This window comes from Mastomys coucha, unplaced genomic scaffold (genome assembly GCF_008632895.1).
Source record: "Mastomys coucha isolate ucsf_1 unplaced genomic scaffold, UCSF_Mcou_1 pScaffold14, whole genome shotgun sequence".
NCBI classification, from domain to species: domain Eukaryota; kingdom Metazoa; phylum Chordata; class Mammalia; order Rodentia; family Muridae; genus Mastomys; species Mastomys coucha.
The window spans coordinates 690,413-711,167 of record NW_022196896.1 but is presented as its reverse complement, the minus strand read 5'-3'; positions in this window follow the sequence as shown (position 1 = coordinate 711,167).

Genomic DNA, 20,755 nt, shown 5'->3' with positions numbered 1-20,755 from the left:
TGGAATCACAATCCCGGACCTTAAGCTGTACTACAGAGCAACTGTGATAAAAACTGCATGGTATTGGTGTACCCAATACCATGAATGAACCAGAAATGAACCCAAGCACCTATGGTCACTTAGTCTTTGACAAAGGAGCTGAAACCACCCAGCGGAAAAAAGACAGCATTTTCAACAGATGGTGCTGGCTCAACTGGCGGTTAACATGTAGAAAAATGCAAATCGATCCATTCCTTTCTCCTTGTACAATTACTCGCTTTTAAATCTGCAGATAAATGGAGCTTTCAAACCTCATCAAGTATATCTCTTTCCATAATAGATGGAGACTGTTACAGAAATTCCCAAGTGGTCCAGGGACAGAGAAAAAATTTCAAAAACTAAAAATGAATAAAACAATCAAATGTACTTTCTTCAATGAGAAGGCACTTGTATTGATTTTATTCTGTAAGTCGGCACTTAAATTTTACTTATTCTCTTTCCTGCTTTCCAGTAGGATATTACCAGAATGGAAAATTATCATTTATATCTAAATCCAAATGAAGTCTTAGAGCTGGCAAACAAGGAAGTGTCTAAAAAATTACTAGAATGTGGACACTTTATTTTCTGGACTTTATCTGAAAGACGAGATTGAAAATCATCCTTTACTTTAATGACTTGAACGTGATTGGACCCTGGATTAAAAAGTTAAAGTACTAAGTGTCATTCAACTTATTGCTGCACCTGATTCCAGCTAAATTTTTTATGATACAGACATTTGGAAAGAGTTGATATTGGTACTACAAAAGTAGAAACCAAAACACTTCCAAAGAGAATGAAATACTACATTATAGTTGGTAATTCTAGCAATGTCCACATGATATTTCAGTATAGAAAATAATTTAAAACATTAAAGAAGAAATTAATATTTGCTTTTTTATTTGTAGAAATACAGTTTAATTTATTTAAATCTACGTTAAAAAGACAGCTTGAACATATCTATATTATCCAGATACTACCAGTTAATACCTGGAAATACTTAAGCCACAAGATTTGAGGTTTGATTTTTTTTTTTTAGGAAATATGCTGTCACTACAGTAAAACTTTCAAATGATATAATAAAAACATCAACAGGTATACACTTCAAAGAGGTCAAATAACCATTTGCTTTTTTGTATTAATGAGTTGTTTTAAATAATTAAAATCTTATTTTTGTTTCAGTTCATCTTGATGTAAACAAATGGGAAAATATATGATTAATGGTTTTAAAATTAATTTTACTTTCTAAAACCCAACTGGAATACACATTTCTTCCCTTCTTTTATATGTATCATTCAATGAAACTAAATGACCCTTCCATATGGACAGTGTCTGGGAATCATATTTGTGTAAGGCTTATTCCAAAGCACTATGGTTTCTTTGTTATTAAATTTAAATTTGGAATTACTTAAGTCCTCCCAAGGACTAAAAATGGTTGACTTTTGTGAGACATTATGCTGGTTTTTTACAAATTATTGGCTTTGTCTTCTTTTCCAATAAATGTTTGTCTTTATAACCCACAGATAAATGAAGTCTTCACCTCTTATCGAGAAAATGTCTCTACAACAAACACAGATCACTATAGGAATCTACAGCCATTCTATATGAAGAGTTGTGGAGCTCAGTCTCAAGGGATAAATCTATGAAAGAGTCTTACACCTAAGACTCAGGGAGAATGGCAGAAGATCAGGGAGACTGTGAGGTTATTTACTAGTGACATCATAAAATCTCACCAATATGACCATTTAAATGTGTACTGAACAAGGAGGAGAATAATGAGCACACCATATTTCAGGGGGAAATGCCCATGAAGCCACAATTCTACACGAATCACTACAAACAACTGAGCAATGCTGGGAACAGGAGAGGTGGCATTCTCTGAAGTACACCACTTGGCTGTCCAGTCCCAAATGATCAACTCTGAAATTATGCACAAAAGTAACATCTTCTAGACTCAATATTTAAAAAAAATATGTGTATACAAATGCATATATACATGTAATAACAATTAACTAAAAGACTGGTTTTGAAGGAAAGGTGGGTAGAAGTATATGGGAGGATGTGTGGGGAAAGGATGGGATAAGTTATTTAAAATACCATCTAGAATACAAACAATGAGGGGATGGTGATTTTGTTGAGAATGACTAAAAGTATCTTTCACTTATATCTGGTTAAAATTTATCCATAAATCTACATTATCCTTTATTTAGTCATAAAAAAGCTCTGAATATTCTGAAATACTAAAATCTTTTCTCTTTAATAAAATTTCTCCTTCTGAAGATGACTTGAAGCTATCTAAAGAAGAAACCATTTTTTTTTTTTTACTGACTTTGCCATTGTAAAGTCGAAATGATTTCTATCAGGAAGTCCTTACTGGTCTCTGGGTCTCTGGTCACAGTGGGTAGATTGCCAAGGTCTGAAAACAATTCCGGAGTACACGAAACTATTTTAACTTTCATTGGAAAAGTGAGTTCGTAGGTGACGGAAAATGTTAATATATACTTGGTATTGTTTTATGCTGACAATCTTCTAAGGTAATTTTTTTTAAATGATGAAAAGTCTTAGAGCCTACAAAAAAAATAAACTTTACCTCTGCTTATGTGGTTGACCTGCAGACTCAATGATAGAGAATGGGTGGGAAGAGATGCATTTTGTGCAATTAGGCTCTTTAGATTCTGGAGACCCCAAGAATGTTTTCAACCAATTTATCAATCATTCATTGAGTGTGTTCTAATTCCCTTCAAGCTAAAGTGACAACTACAATGTGAATATGTTCTACTATGTTTTCCTTAGTTACCAAACTCTATTCTTTACTGATTCAAGTAAGAAAATCTCCATATCTGTTTTATCAGTCAAAGACAGAATCCATGCTCTATTTTATTGCATCTCAGGTTTAAGACATGTGATGGTATGCTTCTATTGCTAAGAGCTGCAGCAATCATTCCTCTCAATTCAGCACCTGGTCCCTCTTCAATATTTTATGGAGGAGAATATGTCTGACTGAAGATGCAACGACTACTACTCATAGATGCAGATGCAAAGAACCTCTTACAATGATTTTTATACAACTCTGAATTTCTGTGCATTTGAATAAATGTTGGATGGGTATGAGAAAACCTTATTTCTAAACCAGATTTATCTGTTCCATGTTTGCCAAGGAGATTATATACAAAAAGTGCCTGGAAATATTATTTTAAATAAAATAAGATAGTCAATGTAATGCTAACATGCATGATCTCACTCATACATAGAGTCTCAGGTACTTTAAATTACAGAAATATCTAGTAGAGTAGTGACCTTTAGAAGTGGTTAAGATATGATATTGTGCTAAAATTAGTCAGAAGATGGTATATTTAAGTTATATAGAGGAAATTACATCAAGTTATATCTTAATCATGATATCTGTAGTTAATAATAATTATGTTGTATTCTTAGAAACTACCAGGAGATTAGATTTTATATGTTTTTATCACAAAATTACATAATTTTTTGGCAATCCAGATGCTAGTTATAGTCATTTCAAAATGTGTGCATAGAGATAAAATTTTATACATAATCAATACTGATGATTTTAGCTGTTAATTGTTAGGAGTATATTCTGACAATAAGTTATTGAAATTTTCTATAAATATGAATGGTAAATCTATTTCCAGTACATAGCCTACTAAATAGCATTCTGGAAGGATCCTTATGCTTGCTATGTGTCAAAATCTTATAATTCAGGTTTATGAGAAAAGTCCTATTGAACATATTTGTAATATGTTGTTAACTAGGTCTGAATTCCTGAGTCTCTCTTAGTCAATAATGCCTCTCTTCATATGAATTTTTTGTTCTTGTTACTAAGTTTCTTATAATAAGGACAGACCATTAATGGAATACAGCTACTGTTACTGGCTTGTTACAAAATTTTTCTTCCTACATCCAGAGCTACCTATTTGGTAAAAGGTTTTCAAGGTATTTTCCTAATGCAAATGTGGATAGTCATGGGCAAGGGAGCTCATATTTTTTGATTTTTGCATGATACTTAAAAAACTCATCAACTAATTTAAATGTTATTGGACTTAATATTTACAAAAATCACAGCATGAATTAGACACATTTATATGTGAGAAAAATATACTAAATATTGTATATATAGATACTAAAGCTTAAAGCACATTTATAATTTTTATTAAAATGTGATCAAATTGTAACTGTGTTCTGTTTTTTTCTCTCTTGAAATAAGAAGGAAGTTTTTCTTTTCCAAGACTCCAGAATAGACACTTGGGACATTGAAAGAAACACTGGGTTTTTAAAAGAGATCTTAAACATTTGAATTGCTTGAAATTTTTAAAGATGGTGTGATTTTTTTTAAAAAAAATTACACTGTGTTAAGTTGTGACATTAACATGAATCTTATTATATCAGAAAGGAAAGACAATATTGATGTGTTTGTATGTCAAGGTGATAAGGAGTCAACTGTAATTTGGAGAGCTGTGGTCAATCTGACATGCACTTTGGTCGTAAGGAAAAAATGTATATCAAATGTAAATATGCCTCTCTATCACATTGATGGTAAGCACATCTGTGAGCCAGTTTCTTGACAAATGATTAATACGGGGGGAGGATCCAGATCATTGTGGGTGGTACCAGTCCTAGAAACCTGGGATGCAAAGAAAGATAGTTAAATATGAACTGCAAGAGCAAACTAGTAAGGGGTATCTGTCCATTTTCTGGATTTCTTTCTTCTGCGTTCATGTGTGGCAGAACATCAAGGTGAAGTCAATTATTCATATCATAGATGACTAGAGACTGAGAAACAGAGAGTGAACAGAGGCAAAACATATTGTTCAACATCTTCTAATAGTCATGTATCCTAATAGCTTTCTGGATGAAACATGAATAAATAAATAATTAATGAAGTTGGTACTAATGAGTAAATCACTTTCAATAGCATTACTACCTGAGGACAACTCCTTCTACCAATGAGGATAGACACTTCCTATTCTTTTGGATAGATACTTCATATTTACTATATAGATTAGTATATCGCTAAATCTTTTGTGATACCAGAAACACTTGCATAGAAAAAAATACTTGATAATCTTTGACTTGCCCAAATTCTGATGAGAGCGCATTCAACATTTCAGGATAAAGTAGCATGACTTTACTCAAATTTTTATAGACCTACTACTAGCACTGAGGTAATCCTGTTATACTGGTAGATGACTGAGCGTTTTTATCATGAAATATTATCCAGGTTAATATCAGTTTTCCAAATTTCATGGGGTAATCATCTGATACTATCAGTGATTTATGAATGTTTATTTTGTGAAAGTGTCCCACTTCACATTTATCATTATTGACTAAACATATTTTCATCTAAAAGAAGTAGCAAGTATATGAAAAAAGGAAGTTGAGCATTTTCTAAGAATGATAGATAAATAAAACATTTACCTATGTGTGACAAATTTCATGTAAGCTTTCAATTGAGGCACATTTAGTGTCTAATTTGGAGCTATTATACTCAATGCAGCTGTGAATTTTTGTGTAGAAAGTTTTTTTGTAAATATAACTTCCTAACTTGCTTCTCCAGTCATTAAAGAGTCTTTATTAATCATTCACTATAAACTTAGATTTTCTATCTTTCTAGATGTGTATGTTGAGTAGATGGAGAGGTTGTTTAGTTGTTGTGATGTTGCAGTTAGAAAAAGGAAATAGAATATTGCTTTGTAGACCAATAGAGTGAATATAGTTCACAGTGCACAGGGGACTCAAAATAGAAGAGAGAATCTGAATGTACTCAACATGAAGCCTACTACCCCATTTATTTCAGATGTTATAGAGCAGAAATGCTTCCAAACCAATTTAAAGTGCTTGTGTGTTTGTGTGTGTGTGTGTGTGCGTGTTTGTGTGTGTGTGTGTGTGCGTGTGTGTGTGTGTGTGTGTGTGTGGTGAAAATAAAGGGCAAGTTCTGAGATATGCTAGTAAACTCATGATAAAGGAAATGGGTGGATGGTCATCATCTCCAAATGGTATATTACCCAGAGAGTATAAAGTCTACTTATTGTTTTTGTCCCAGTAAGATTCCACAATATAAAGGCACAATATGCTATCTTTTACTTTAATATCACATCTTTTATATATACAACAGAATATATAAACATTTTTCATAATCTCTATAGTTACCACCCTAGTTCATGTAATTATTATCTTACAAGATTATTGGCACAGATATTAGTAAGGGGAAAATAAAGCAGAATTCTTAAGGAGTTATCAGTTTTTCTTTCTATGTTTATCAACCCATGCTATTTTCCTACTAGGCACATGCTCTAACACTAAACTGTGCCAACATTTTAGAATAGTCTTTTAATTATAAAATCCATTGTAAATTCTTCCTTTGACTTCCCAAATTGTCTCTACTTGGCACCTGGGCAGATAGTATTAATTTTACATTTTACTTATTTTGCTTTTTATAGAGTCAACCTAATTTAACCAATCCCCAAATCTTTGGACTGCATACCATTAAAGGGCCCTTGCTTTTAGAGTTCTTTACCATTTGATCCTGGGGATTCATACATCTCAGAGAACTTAAATTTATTCACTTTTTCTGAGATGTTTTCTAGTCTATCTTATTGAAAACAGCAGACATGGCTTTATCATCTATAATTGTTTCTATTCTCTATTGTTACCTTTTCCTCACAGAACTCAAAATCATGTCTGTCTGTCTAGCTATCTCAGCTATTATCTGTCTATCTCTCATCTATTATCAACTACCTTCCTACCTGTCATCTACTTCTTATTTTCTATCAGAAAAATCTGAGTTCGACCATTAACTATATTAAAACAGGGAGAATTAGACTAGAAATATACATGCTATAGTAACTGAATAAATAAGGAGACAATTTGGTTTGAAATTTTAACAGCGCTCCCAGGCTAACCCTTGTTTTATTTAATTTTTAAATCTTTTTTCTACTGTATTATCATGTTTGTCTCATTTTTAAAATACAAGTTATATGAGGGCATCGTTAAAGCTCATCTTTGTAAATTTTTCATATGTTCTGAGAAGAATTGAAAGACAACACTCAAATGGAGGGAAACAGTTGTTTCTTGTGATCAGCCACATTTTATTCAAGTTTCAAATATATTCTCGATTACTATTGGTTCTACTGAATAGTTTGTGAGTTTTTTTTTTATGATACATAATCATCTTCTAATGTCAAACCAATCCTAGAATCTAAGGAACATTTACAAAAGCTTCTATAAAAGCAGACAATTTTGAGGAATTAACCAAGCTATTCTAAGACATTAGTTAATGGCAAAACATATAATTAAATTCAAAATCAAGCATTCATTTAAATGTACCCTATTGCATTTCAAACTATTCTAACCTGTAGTAAACATAAGTTGGTCAATTTCGACTTTGTAGTCATTTGCTCATACAGGAATGATTTAATAAGTCTTCGTAATCAGGGCATTTTTAAACTGCATTTCTCAACTGTACAGTTCTTCCTGGTAATTCAGCTCAATCTCATGATTTTTCACTCATTTTCAACTATTCAAAGATTATTACACTAGTTTTGCTCATTATCAGTTCTGTTCACTTTGAAACTGCAGCATCTTATTTTTTATTTCACATTCGTATTCTCTCCTTTTCTTGGTAATGGCTAACTCAATTTTACCTCTATGTAGAATGATTCAAATTATTCAAGGATCCAGCAAAATCAGGCACAATGCTAGTCAAGATATTCAAAAAATATGCAGGAAAAGACAATACTGTCCAAACTTTTACAAATCGCTGGTATAAATATCTGGTTTAAAAGATTTACTATTGTTTCATACTATGTAGTAAATGTATTTTAATCATGTTTCTTCTATTCATGTTTTATTGTTTTTTCTTGAAAGGAGAGAGAGAGAGAGAAAAAGAGAGAGAGAGAGAGAGAGAGAGAGAGAGAGAGAGAGAGAGAGAGAGAGAACGTAAAGTTCAATAAGTATCCAACATTTTTCTTATTGATTCTTTCTAAGATGCATCCATTAAAAAGAGATGGCAAATCCTTCAGCTTCCTGTGAAGTAGATTAATGCATAAAGCATCTCACACTCAGCAAATGTACCTTTTAGATAATCCTATAAAAGGAGGCTACTCATAACACTTGGAAGTCTTGAGACTACACAGGGAATTTTCTTTTATACCCACAGGTCATATAAAGTTTGTTTGATCTAAGGTATTCACACTCAGGGTAAGGACAACCATGCACAGTATTCTTTTTCACAGTCTTAAGATTTACTCTTGACAGGCCACATAGATGAGAACATTGCTATTTAAAACTACTCTAAAAAATACAATTTCAAAAATGTGAAAATATAACCTATTCCTTTGATAAATGGGGTTAATTTGTTGCTATAATAATTTCAAGGGCTCAGGAGTTCACTCCAATATCTTCAATGTAAAAGTGTTTTGAAATATCAGAAAGGAAATTTATACTTAGTTCCATATCAAAACATTTAATAAAATGTTATATAAATAGTATTTTAATGAAGAAATTTTAGAAAATAAATTTCACTAATTTGATATAGACACTTTTGTCTAAATTTCCATATTACCATTAGAGAAATCAGTATGGTCATTCCTCTGGAAGCTGGGAAAGTAACTAACTCAATATCCAACTGTATCACTTTTAGACATATCCCAAGGATGCTTCATCCTATAACACAAATTTTTCCTTGTTTGTTGCTGCTCTATTCATAATTCAAATTGGAAACAAACTAGATATTGGGTGAGTGGATAAAGTCATGTGGTGCTTTTACATAATGGACTATTCATCTTTAAAAAAATCATGAAATTTGCAGGTAAATTAATTGAACTAGAAGACTCATCCTGAGTGGAGTTCCCATATCCAGAAATACAAAGATAGTATGTATTAGCTGATATATACACGTTAGCTGTTAAGTCAAAGAGAAACATGCTATAGTCTACAGAAACACGGGGACTGGAATGTACTACCCTAGTAAGAAGAAATATATTGCCTGAGTTTGGAGGAGGTTAAAATGAGAGGATCAAACTGGGAGAGCAGGACAGAGATGGAATATAGGGAAGGACAGCTAAAATAAAGGGCCACACTGGAGGGGTTATATGGAAACCAAGTACAGTTGACACTTACAAGTTATATACGTATATATGAATTTGATCTAAATGAGATCATCAAATAATGAGGGAAATGGAGCCACAACTAGTCACTGCTCATCATCAAAGGAAGCTTCAGAACAAGAAATGGATAATATCTAACTGAGTTGTTGGCCAAAGGAGGCCCATGGGAATCCCCAAACCACCCAGGTTATTGAAAAGGTTTCTCTCCACAAACTGCCCCTATGGACTTGTTGCTAGAGACTACCCTACATGACTCCTTGAACGTTAGAAGATGACTTATCATTATGGACTAGTGTTTCTGGTACTGGAAGGTACTTTGCATGCTTCCAAGAGAGAAATATAAACATTAATAAAGTTATAAACCCTATGATCTGCAATGATTTCCTTACTGCCAGATATATTCTTGGTACTATAAGGTCATCTGCAACCTACCAAAGGAAAAATGAAATCCTAAAAACCCTACAAAACCTACAAACATATCAATTTAAAATTTTTGACCTCCATGCAAGTTTTACCAGAGCGATAATGGCACAAAGCTTGTGAGAATAAACAATCAATATCTGGTTTGACTTCAGGCCTACAAGTAGAGTTGGAACCCATCCCTGATGCTGTTTGATGACTAAGAACCTAAGACTACGTAGCCAAGTAACTTAGAAGGAAACCAAATACTTCTGTTTTACAAAGGCACATGCCAATAAAATGACTCCTAATGACATCCTGCTATACTCAGAGATCTGTGACTTGCTCAATCATCAACATAGAAGCTTCCTTCTGCAGTAGATGAGGACAAACATAGAGATCCAAAGATAAAGAGTATGCAGAGAGTGAGAAATCTTGGAACAGTCAACACTAAATGGAACATCTTCCCCAGTTTTCTCAGGGTTCAGAGATTGCTGCAGGGGAGAAGGCAAAAATGTGTGATAGCCAGTAGAGATAGAAAACTCAAGAAAACAAGTCCTTCTACACCTGGTGGGACAGACATAACTGAGAACTCATAGAGACTGACTGATGCATCATGTATGTGGTCTGCAAGGATCTACATCAGATGCGGCTCTGGAACAGAAAGAAATACTCAATGCTGCCATCCCTAATTCAGATACTATCTCTAACTGATAACACTTGCAAATGGAAATTATATTTGACCAAAGAAGTCCCACACAGTGTGCAAACAGCTCTTAAAGGAAGGTCTGGCCCCATTCTGAGCCATAGAAGGACCATACAAAATGAGCTCAATGGCATCTTTGGAAGTTCTTTGTGTCATAATGTCATGTAAGAGCTTTCTTTTCTGGGTCAGGTAGTTCATAAGAAGCTGCCTCTGCATGATGTCTCTGTGAAGAAAAAGAAGTCAGAGTTAGGAGAAATGGAATATTACAAAGAAACAATGTGAGGGAAAACTTCAGAAATTTCAAAGCTAGTGAGAAGAACTTGACAAAATGTATAAAAAGAGATAGGTGAGATGCCAGGGAAAAAGTCATTAAACCTGAACAAAGCTTCAATTATGTGTCTTTATGAGGATGGAACTAGTAGCTTCACTAAAAAAGTCAGACAATTTCAGAGGAGCAACATCTATATTGTTTCACTAACATTGCTGCTTAAACAAGACCTGAAAAATGACAATACCAATAAACATGCTAACATGGAGGGAGGAAAGCTCAAGACGCTTGAAACCTAGGCAGAGGACTACAAGTAACAGGAATGCTTGGAGTAGAAGGGATAGTCTCACTCAGGGTAGAGAATACCAATTGGTTATCCAATACCAAATAGTTTGCCTTAAAAAACATATACCTACAAGTAAAATTATATGTACTGAATAGGCTGCATTTATGTATTTAAGAAGAATGTATATACATGTAAATGTGTATATAATCAAAAAAGTTTTGGATTTGAAAAAGAGCAAGTTGGGTATGTGGAAGGGTTAAGAGGGAGGAAAGAGTAGGGAGAAATGATGTAATTATGATCTAAGAAAAGAATATATATATGAATATGTAAATACATACATGGGAGGAAAAATGTTAAATGAAATAATCTTATTGAAAATGAGTTGGCATCAGGAAAAACTGAAACGGTGTGAGTTTCAGATTCAGATCCAATTTTAGTTTTGGTGACTTCTAAATGCTTCATTTGTTTGACTGTTAATTTCTCCTTTCTTATGTGGAAACCGTTCTACTATAATTTTTTGAATGTAAATATATATATATATATACAAATATATATATACATATATATAAGTATATATATGTATATATATATGTATATGTATATATATATACGTATACATATATATATACATATATATACATATATATATACATATATATATATATTGTTCTTTTGAGACAGGGTTTCTCAGTCCAGTCCTGGCTATCCTGGAATTCACTCTGTAGACCAGCCTGGCCTTGAACTCAGAAATCCACCTGCCTCTGCCTCCCAAGTGCTGGAATTAAAGGCGTGCACCACCACCACCCAGCTTTAATATATTTTCTATGCTTATATCTCTTATCTTGCTCAGGCCCTTCTCTTTCCACAGATTTCTTTCAACAAGTGTGTGAAATGTATTTTCTTTTTATAAGTCTATAAAACCTTTTCTAAAACGTACATTGTATAGCATCAGATAAGTTAACAATATAAACATTTTAAAATAACTTATCAAATCTTATCAAACCATTGTGCAATGAAAGTGGAAATCAACATAAGGACCAGAGAAGTTGAAAGTCGAATGTAAACAAAAAAATTCTGTGACACACATGCATACTACCATTGTATTCAGTTCAAAAGAGATAAAAACCAAGACATTTAAAGGAAAACTGAGTGGAGCTTCAATTCATTACATTCAGAGAAATATGCCAGACTCAGCAGATAAAACCACTTATCCTCGTATGTGGAGCCTTGATTTATCTATGTATGTATTAATATGTACATGTGTTCTCCATGACTGTAAGAAAAAACCATGAGAGGGGACAAAAAATATCTTTGGAAAATAAGCAAGAGTTAAAAGAGAGTCAGTAATAGAATTCATGTGAAAAGAATGTAAAAAGGGATTTACAGGGTGAAGGGACCAGTAGGAGAGCAGGGGGATAGATGCAAGCATTCAGGTAGACAGATGTGTTATGAGAGTGAATGACAATACATATAATGAAAATGTCACAAAAGCTACTGTGCTGTGTGTTTGTATACCTATGCAAATAATTAGTTTTAATTATAAGCCAGGTATGAGAATGCATACCTTTACTCCCAGCATTCCACACAGAGGCAGTAGGAGCTCTGTTGGTTAAAGGCCAGGTGGTCTGCATAGCTGCTTGCAGCCAGCCAGGCTACACAGAAAGACCTGTCTCATGTGAGTGTGGCTTTCATGATTCAGCACTAGTGAAGGAAACAGAATTAAGTTTTCTTTTCTTGAGCTCCCACTTACAGATGACTTCAAAACATCTGGGCATGTTTCAATCATTTTTCATAATTTGACATACTCATCTAGTTAAATAAAAAGTTTACTTTTATGATTTTACTTTAATTTTTAATACAAATTTTACAAAATTCTGAGAATTTTTTTTTGTTTTTTTTTGTGTTTTTGAGACAGGGTTTCTCTGTGTAGCCCTGGCTGTCCTGGAACACACTCTGTAGACCAGTCTGGCCTTGAACTCAGAAATCCTCCTGCCTCTGCCTCCCAAATGCTAGGATTAAAGACATGTGCCACCACTGCCTGGTCTGAGAAAGATTTTTTTTTTTTTAAATATCCTGAAAATCTTGAGATTCCTTATTGCGTTATTAAGTAGTGTAATGAGATATCAACAACAGTAACATAAAGAAGTTGACAGTTTTCTCTTCCATACATTTTTTTGGGGGGCATGATGGATTTGTTTATAGCCTGCTATCTTTCAGTTATATGGTATCTTATTGCTTGGGATGAAACTTATACATTCTAAAATATAAGCTAAGGGAGAATTGTTGAGTAGTTCTTCGTTATTCAAAAAATTATGAATGAATGCCACCTGGCTAAAGTAAGAATTAGAAGAATGAAAAAAATGAGCTGGGCAGTGGTGGCGCATGCCTTTCCCAGCACTTGGGAGGCAGAGGCAGGTGGATTTCTGAGTTCAAGCCCAGCCTGGTCTACAGAGTGAGTTCCAGGACAGCCAGGGCTACACAGAGAAACCCTGTCTCAAAAAACCAAAAAAAAAAAAAAAAAAGGGCTCTAATATAACTAATTGTCATGAAGTTTAAGAGTATTTGAGATGAGACATTTTTCCACTGAAAGAAAATGATGATTGCAATTGCGTTCAACTCTTGTGAAGGACAATGATCTCGGTGAGGTTTTACACTAACAGAGTAAAGTGTCTTAGGACATCGACTCAAAAATTGATTCTTTGGGAAGACAATATACAAAGTTCCACAAAGGTCAATACAGTTTACAACAAGAGAGTTTCTTAACGTATCTCTAGGATCATTATGTAGTCAGTTTGGTCACATCATTTGTGAAAGCTAAAAATGTCTGCACAAAAGCAACGAATTTGTTGGTGACTTGTATATAGTTACAACAAAAGCAGAGCCTTATTCTTCATGTTGTGCGTTATGTGAAAGTTTGTCTTGGAGGCAAACAAATTTGTAATGAATAGTAATAATCTAGACATACATATAATGTTACTGTGTGGAACACCCACACTTGGTTACATATTTTCTTTTTCTAATTAATTTATTTTTTATACTCCCTATTCCATTCCATGCCCCCCTCTATCAGCCTTCCGACTGCTCCACATCCCACATCTCTTCCCCAGCCCCCTGTCTCCACCTGTATGCCCCTACACCGCCACCACACCTGACCTTTAAACTCCCTGGGGCCTGCAGTCTCTTGAGGGTTAGGTGCATCATCTCTGAATGAACACAGACCTGGAAATCCTCTACTGTATGTGTGTTGGGGTCCTCATATCAGCTGGTGTATACTGCCTGGTTGATGGCCCAGTGTTTGAGAGATTTTGGGGGTCCAGATTAATTTAGGCTGCTGGTCCTCCTACAGGGTAGCCCTTCTCCTCAGCTTCTTTCAGCCTTCCCTAATTTAACAACAGGAGTCAGCTGCTTCTGTCCTTTGGTTGGGTGCAATTATCTGCATCTGACTCTTTCAACTGCTTGTTGGGTCTTTCGGAGGGCATTCATGATAGGCCCCTTGTTGTGAGCGCTCCATAGCCTTAGTAATAGTGTCAGGCCTTGGGACCTCCCCTTGAGCTGGATCCCACTTTGAGCCTGTTGCTGGACCTTATTTTCCTCAGACTCCTCTCCATTTCCATCCCTGTAATTCTTTCTGACAGGAACTTTTATGGGTCAGAGATGTGAATGTAGGACGGCAACCCTATCACTCACCTGATGCCCTGTGGGCTCTATAAATTCATCTAGGATCCAGCTCTTTGATCCCTGAGAGTGTCTTACCTCCCAGGTTTCTGGTGCATTCTGGAGGGTCCCCCCAAACTCCTATTTCCTAAGGTTGCCTGTTTCCATTCTTTCTGCTGGCCCTCAAGGCTTCAGTCCTTTTCCCTCACCCAGTACTGGATCAGGTTCCCCTCTCCCCATTACTACCCCTCATCACCCCCCAGCCCCGTTCACTTTCTCTCCCAGGTTCCTCCCTCTCCCCACTTGTTATTGCTTTCTTCTCTCTCTCAAGCAGAACTGAGGCATCCTCACTTGAGCACTTCAGCTTGTTGAACTTTTAGAGTTCTGTGGACTGTATCTTGGGTGTTTTGTACCTTTTTTTTTTTTTTTTTTTTGGCTAATATCTACTTACTAGTGAGTACATATCATGCACATCCTTTTGAGTCTGAGTTACCTCACTCAGTATGATATTTTCTAGTTCCACCCATTTGCCTGCAAAACTCAGGATCCTCATTCTTAATAGCTGAGTAGTATTGCATTGTGTAAATGTACCACATTTTCTGTATCCATTCTTCTGTTGTGAGACATCTAGGTAGTTTCCAGTTTCTGGCTATCACAGATAAGGCTGCTATGAACATAGTGTAACATGTGCCCCTTGTGGCACGGTGGAGCATCTTTTGGGTATATTACCAAGACTGCTATAGCTGGGTCTTCACATAGATCTATTTCCAATTTTCTGAGGAAACTCTAGATGGATTTCCAGATTGTTTGTACAAGTTTGCAATCCCACCAGCAATGGAAGAGTGTTCTTCTTTCTCCACATCCTCTCCAACATGTATTATCACCTGAGGTTTTGATCTTAGCTATTCTGATTGGGGTAAGGTAGAATCTCAGGATCGTTTTGATTTCCATTTCTCTGATCACTAAGGACTGAACATTTCTTTAGGTGCTTCTCAACCTATCAAGATTCTTCAGTTGTGAATTCTCAGTTTAGTTCTATACCCCATTTTTTGATTGGGTTGTTTGGTTTTTTAGTGATTAACTTCTTGAGCTCTTTATATAATTTGGATATGAGCCCTCTATTGAATGTGGGGTTACTGAAGATTTTTCTCAATTTGTAGGTTGCTTGTTTGTCTTATCGACTATGTCCTTTGCCTTACAGAAGCTTTCCAGTTTCCTGATGTCCCATTTATCAATTCTTGTTCTTAGAGTATGAGCCATTGGAGTTCTGTTTAGGAAATTTCTCCCTGTGCATATGAGTATTACATACTTTTTTTTGGCTTTGTAATTTGAGTTTGGTATGATGGCACAGTGAATTTGCAGATGCAAGAAAAAGCTTGTTAAGAGAAAGCCAGTCAGTGTTTCACTTTCTCAAGCACTTTTTTACTACTACATTTTAGGTTATATGCTTATGATTAGCTGGTAATTAGTTAAATATATTATAAATATTTTCATATATACTTATATGTGTATTTGTGCATGTGGTTATGGGTGCCAGTAGAAGACAGAAAAAGGCATAATAAACCCTCAACTTAGGGTTTTAGGTTGCATTAAGATATAAGACATTGCTGCTGGGAATGGAACTCTTGTCTCATGCAAGAGCATCCAGTTCTCTTAACTTCTAAGCCTTCACCATATCTCTAGTAATTACATACACTTAAAAAGTCTGATAGTTCTGAAATTCAGATTTTTCAGTTCAGCTAGTAACTGTATTTTTAAAATGGGCTTCTGGTATCTCTGAATCTCTTGGTTTAACATAAATAAATTTCATAATTGAGCACTTAGCATAGTACCAGGCTGTGGAATCAAAATAATTTAATGATGATGATGTCATCAATGCAGTGATAACACTTATATCACAATGAAAAATTGGTAAATATGTTCACACACAGAACTATATTAAGTCAGACTCATTAATCAACATATAGGACAGAGTTATATTTAATAACATTACTGAAAACCATGTTCTGCTTTACCTTACTGATTTTTAAGTATATTTATTTTTCCATTTATTCTTCTTTCATACATTACACCACTATTGTAGCATCCTCTTCCTTCACTCCTAACATACCTCCCCCCACAGTTTTCCTCTTTAGATCCACTCATCAGTTTGTCTTCAAACAACCCTGGGATATCTACCCAACACAGCCTAACAAATTATAATAGTGGGTGTGTGGAATGTCTCTGACTCTTTTGCCTGCGCTTGGGACTCTTCCTCCTACTGGCCCAGCCTTGATATGAGTGCTTGTGAATAATTTTTATTGTAACTTGTTAGGGCATTACTGATTCTTAATACCACCTAATAAAGTGTTTGACACTAATGTAAGATCATGAAGTATAAAACTATGCAGCAGACTATTAAGTTACTCTGTAAGGATAAGAACATCCACACATGTGGGCACTACGACAATGGAATGAAAACTAGATTCCTACATGAAACTCAGACTCTATCTAATCAGAGCTGATGAAAAAGCAGGCAGAATTCCTTGTTTGTTCAAGTGATATTTTTTTGCCTTCTTTGTCCTGTTCCTTGTTTCCTAGTTTTCTTTTTCCTGTAGAGGAAAATGTGGGGAATCCCACACAGAACCGCAAATCCATGTTTTACTATGGAAGCAGATTCTTTCTGCCATTTGACACATAAAATTAATTGAAATTGGTTTAAACATTAGGGAAAGAAATTTATATTTGATAATAAATCTAACAGGTTGAATAAGTAATGGAGAGATTTAAATAGTAACTAGGTCATGTGGCCTCAAAACGGCATTTTAAATTTTGCTTTAAAAAATAATAGCTTTCTAAAATTTTATGTGTATCATGTTTTGGCTGCATGTATATCTGTGAAACATGTGCATTCACTATGATCAAAGGTCAAAAGAGGGTGTTAGATCCCCTGTAACTGGAGTTACAAAGTGCTTTGTGGGTTTGCTTTTTGTTTTTGTATTTTTTCTTGTTTTTTGTTTGTTTGTTTTGCATGCTGTTATTCAAATGCAGGTCTTTTGGAAAAGCAGCCAGGAATCTTAATATCTGAGCCATCTCTCCAATCCTGTCTTTGAAAACCTGCTTCCTTTAGAATATGTTTGAATTTTCTTCATGTATATGATGTGATGCCTCTAAATATCATATTCTACATCAAATCGTTGAATAATTTTGGAAGAACATTCTCTCATTTAACAATAAAATATAAAGAAATATACTCTGGATGTATCTATAAGACCATATAGTGTTCTATAATTCAGTAACTATAATAAACAATTTACAAGCACTACATTACTGGCTTACATGATTCACTCTTTATGAAAGAAAGAAAACACAGATTTAGAATATTTTAGTATTCAAAGAGCACTGAAATTTTCTTGAACACAGAATAGTACTTAGTTGTATTTGCTACAGATATAAATAACTATCTAAGAATTTGTAAGATTTTTCATTCACATGAAATTATAGTTTTCCATAGAGACAATATATGCCGAAAGACATATTAGTTGTTAAAAAGGGTAAAGGTGAGACTTATGTTTAAATATTCCTTCATTTTATCAATCAATGCATTACTGTGCTTTGCTAAAGTTTTACTCACAAATATATAGTTTCATAAATAAAATTGTATGTTTCTGGACAATGAGCAGTTTTGCTTGATTGGCACTCCAATAGAAACATTTAGCCTCTTTGCTATTTCTGTCTCTTTAGTGAGTATCTAGGGATGGGTTTACTATCTCAGAGTCAGTCTTTCTGTGACTAATATAAAGAATGAAAAACTACTTATTCATTACTAACTCTATTCTTACATTGAAAACAAATAGCAGTATATTCAGGAAGTCATTGGTATTACATAATAATTTAGCTTCTACGTAACTGTTTCCGTTAAAACTAAGTGTTTCCTTCTGGCTCGTAATGCATAAGCATAGGTATAGAATGGGTCTACTTAAAACAGTTATCATGAAAATAGCAACAGTGAAGTTGTCCTTGCTAGCACTGATATAGTTGGATGTGAGGTGTTGCCATAGGGCCATGTGCTTGAACACTTGTTCTTGTGGTGGTACTATTTAAGAAAGTCTTGCAAGTTTGGGGCTACAAGGCCTGTCTTGAAGATATAGGAAACTAGTGATGGTCATCAGGGTTCCAGGTGGTCCTGTGTTCTGTCCAATCCCTGCTTGCTGAATCACCAAGGAAATAATGAGCCACACTACTTGCACTGCCAAAGATCCAGCAGCAATGCCTTGCTTTCTCATCATGGTGGACCTAACTTCTTGAAAACATGACTAAAATAAATTCTTCACTGAGGTATTCTGTCATATCAGTCAGCAAAGTAAATAACACAGTAGGAGGAGATTTCATATACGTCTTTCAAGATAAGGTAGCAAGGTAAGAAGTCTGGAAAAGGGTGACATGTACTTGGTTACTGAGAAGACATAGTTATATGAGGGAGAACTGGAAGCAAAACTGAGCCTTTTGTGAAGATAAGAAGAATCACACTAACAAGCTATAGATTTCATCTGTCACATACGTTATTATCATTATTATTATTATTATCACTAGTATTATTTTTATAGAGAAAACAGAGAGTGAATGGAGATGGTCTGGCAAAACTGAAATATATTCCAAATAGTTTAAGGCTTTTAATTTTGATGGCAAAAAACCTTTATTCTGAAACTATTGAGGTTGAGGCAGGGCATACTGATTTTCAGGCCTGCCTGAACTATCAATTAAAAACAAACTAAATCAAAACAAACAAATTAAATCTTAAGAAAAAAATTGATTGATATAGTATGTACATAGTAAACAGGAAGGTATAAGGAGAGCCACAGTAGACCAACTGCAAGGTAATTTTGAAATGTAACAAACCACTGATATTTTACTTAATTTGAAGCAGAGTAAAATAGAAAAACCTAGACTACAGAATCACCAAAATATAAGTTTAGCTTTTATTAGAGAGAGGAAGAAGAGCATGATATAAAGGCAACTCTCATTGGAAACAGACATTTCCAACCCACGTGAGTAAAAATGTGATCCATAATAATACATCAAAAAGGAGCTGATTTCCTGCAGTGAAGTTGGTGAAGAGACACTGTAACTTCAGGTACAATAGTTTGAATGGAGAGAGGAATTCAGTTGTGGAATGATTAGGATGTGAGAATTTGGAAATAAAGTTTAGGAGTTTAGAAGCTTGATTTGTTTGTTTATTCATACAACTGTGTCAGCTGATATTAAATAAAATTACAGTATATTTTCAGGAAACTGTCAATACTATGAAACTGAAATGTATAGAGAAGAAAGGATATGAATAATCCCAGAGTTAGTGTACTAACTGTGCACCCATGGATAATTACAAGCTCACCAGGATACAGTTGCGGGAAAGATTACTCAGCCATGGATAGCACTGAGTAGGGAAGATGCATGGGCAGGAATGATGATGGAGGCTTTGGAAACTCAGAAGAGAACTGACTTTGGTGGGTCAGAAGACCATGGAGCTGAGTCACCGACTTTGTAGTCTGGTTTCTGCTGAACGTGCATCAATCCCACATGACTGTAAGGCTGGAACTTGGTTTAGTTGAGACATCACTTGTATGGGAACTCCCTATTTGGCATTCAGCAACCAGTAGTAAATCTGTTCCCATTCTCATTAGGTTGGGTTTTTTTTTCTTTATTTAAATTTAAACCTCACTTTTTCTCATTATAAGTAACAAAGCCAACAATTTTGAAGTGGATTTTCAAGAGAGTAGTTGATTTTAATCCTGTGATTAAATTAGTTATTAAATTAGTAGTTAGTTGATTTTAATCCTATACAGAAACTTCTAAATCAGGAACATATGTAACTATTTAAAAACTATTTCTAATTGTTACACATGATGCATAATATTTTATATAGGTAAAAGTCAATTAATGAAATAAATAAATGTATGTTAATGAACATATATACAGCCCCCTCAGCTAGAAACCACTAGTTTATTCTCCACACTTCAGATATGATAAACAGATCGTCATTGATATTGGCTTCATTGTGAAGCTCATTTTGAAGTTCTTTCAGCTCAAAGTATAAGCCTCAGAAATACTGGTCTTATTTGAAGTTTCTCATACTTGTCTAGTATGTTCTTATGTCTTTTGTTATAGATATCTGCCTTCAACATTTACCTAGGTGATGGTTTTCTAATCCTTTTAATTTTAAGAGGTATTTGTGATGCAATACATATTTTTATCTATTTGCTTACTGTGACAGGAAGAGGGGCTTTTATTCTTTCAATAGCTAACTTACCATATTAATAACTCTC